Source organism: Lathyrus oleraceus, chromosome 5 (assembly GCF_024323335.1).
Source record: "Lathyrus oleraceus cultivar Zhongwan6 chromosome 5, CAAS_Psat_ZW6_1.0, whole genome shotgun sequence".
In the NCBI taxonomy this organism is placed as follows: domain Eukaryota; kingdom Viridiplantae; phylum Streptophyta; class Magnoliopsida; order Fabales; family Fabaceae; genus Lathyrus; species Lathyrus oleraceus.
The window spans coordinates 401,355,509-401,357,822 of record NC_066583.1 but is presented as its reverse complement, the minus strand read 5'-3'; the positions used below and the strand labels follow the sequence as shown (position 1 = coordinate 401,357,822).

At 37.6% G+C, this 2,314-nt stretch overlaps 1 non-coding gene across 1 annotated transcript; it reads right to left on the bottom strand.

The window, feature by feature from the left end:
* Positions 1–392: 392 nt before the first annotated feature.
* Positions 393–499, bottom strand: LOC127088514 (small nucleolar RNA R71). Its single transcript, XR_007790347.1, has one exon. It is a non-coding gene; the product is annotated as a small nucleolar RNA R71 (small nucleolar RNA).
* Between the last annotated feature and the right edge of the window lie 1,815 nt (positions 500–2,314).

The window sequence follows — 2,314 nt, the reverse complement described above, 5'->3', positions numbered from 1 at the left end:
AGAAAGCTATGGCCGAAGATCAAAACCAAAGACCTCTTAAGGACTTCGCTCAACCATCCAACGAAGAACCTAGTTCTAGTATAGTAAACCCGATCATCCCAGCCAATAATTTCGAAGTTAAACCATCCCTGTTGCAACTAGTGCAACAGAGACAATTCGCAGGTCTCGCTACTGGGAACCCAAACCAATATTTAAAAATATTTCTTCAATTAGCAGACACTTTTAAAACCAATGGAGCTTCTCCTGAGGCAATTCGTTTAAGATTATTCCCTTTTTCCCTCAGAGACAAAGCCCTGTCTTGGTTAGATTCCCTTCCACCCAATTCCATTACGACTTGGGATAACCTTAGAAGAGTATTCCTTGCTAGATACTTTCCCCCAAGTAAGACCGCCGTTCTTCGAAACCATATAACTAGATTTACCCAAAACCAAGGAGAATCGTTGTTCGAAGCTTGGGAGAGATATAAAGAGTTGTTACGAGCATGCCCACATCATGGTTTAGAAAATTGGTTAACCATTAAAACCTTCTATAATGGACTTCACTATAACACTAAGATGACCATCGATGCTGCCGCAAGCGGTGCTCTGATGAAAAAACCTTATCCTGAAGCTAGTGCCCTCGTCGAAGATATGGCTCAAAACCATCAATCATGGGGAGTCGAACGAGCGACAGTAGAGAAGAAGGAAGCCCAAGGAGGAGTGCATGAACTAAGCTCTATAGACATGATGCAATCTAAAATGGACGCATTAGCCCTTAAGGTCGAGCATATGTGCATAAACCCGAATACTGTAGCCGCAGTTTCATCGGATTGTGAGATATGTGGAACCAAAGGACACCAATCTGCAGAATGCAGTCTATTAAATGAAACCCACTCTGAGCAAGTGAACTACACCCAAGGGAACCCATATTCGAATACCTACAACCCTGGATGGAGGAATCACCCGAACTTCTCCTATAAAAACAATAACCCAATCCAAAATAATGCACCTCCGAGACCTAGTTATCAAGCCCCAAGATCAAATCAACCTATGCAACCTGTGCCACCAAAGCCGAGCCTTGAGAAAATTATGGAAAATTTTATCACCGCTCAAACCCAACAAAATAAAGAGTTCATAAACCAAAACATTCATGTTAATGAACTGATTACCCAGTTAGGAACCAAGGTTGACCAAATAGTTACTCATACCAAGATGCTTGAAACCCAGATCTCTCAGGTAGCTTTAAACCAAGCCCCTCAAACCACACCTGGAGGACAGTTCCCTGGACAACCTCAACAAAATCCGAGAGGACAAGCCAATGCCATTACCCTACGAAGTGGGAACGCTTATGATGAGCCACCAAACCCTAGATTGAGTGAACCCAAAACTTCTAAGGAATGTACCAAACCCACAGACGAAGTAAAGGAACCAGAGGAATCTGAAAACCAGGAAGGTCGAGAAAAAGGAGAAGAACCTAAAGATAAAACTTACGTACCACCCCCGCCATATAAACCACCTATACCATATCCGCAAAGACTCAAACAAACCCAGATCAATAACCAGTATCAAAAATTTATTAAAGTTATAGAAAAACTTCTTGTAGAAATCTCTTTCACAGAAGCCATCACCCAAATACCTTCTTATGCAAAGTTTCTCAAAGACATCCTTACCAACAAACGTAGACTTGACGATCTGAAGCCTTTGGAATGTAATGCTATTTCCGAGAATAAATTAGCAAAAAAGGATAAAGATCCTGGAAATTTCTCCATTCCTTGTCTTTTGGGAAGTCATGTCATCGAAAAAGCTTTTCTATACTTAGGAGCTAGTGTGAGCTTAATGCCTCTAGCGGTTTGTGAGAGATTAAACTTAGGAGAATTACAACCCACTAAGATGTCACTTCAGTTAGCCGATAGATCTGTTAAATATCCGATAGGAATTTTAGAAGATGTCCCTGTTAGGATAGGTCAGTTATTTATCCCTACTGATTTTGTTGTCATGGACATCAAAGAGGACAATGATATATCAATCCTGTCATACCCCAAAAATTACCCATCATTTTTCCTAAAAAAAAAATAAAAAATAAAAAAAAAATAAAAAAAATAAATAAAAATAAAAATAAAAATAATAATTAATTAATTAATTAATTAATTAATTAATTAATTAATTAATTAATTAATTAATTAATTAATTAATTAATTATTAATTAATTAATTAATTAATTAATTAAAATAAATAAATAAATAAAATATAACAAATTATTTTGGACTTGGGTCTCCCTCATTCCAAGCCCATTACCCACGAAATTAGTCTATAAATACTGAAGTTTCAGTAGGGGA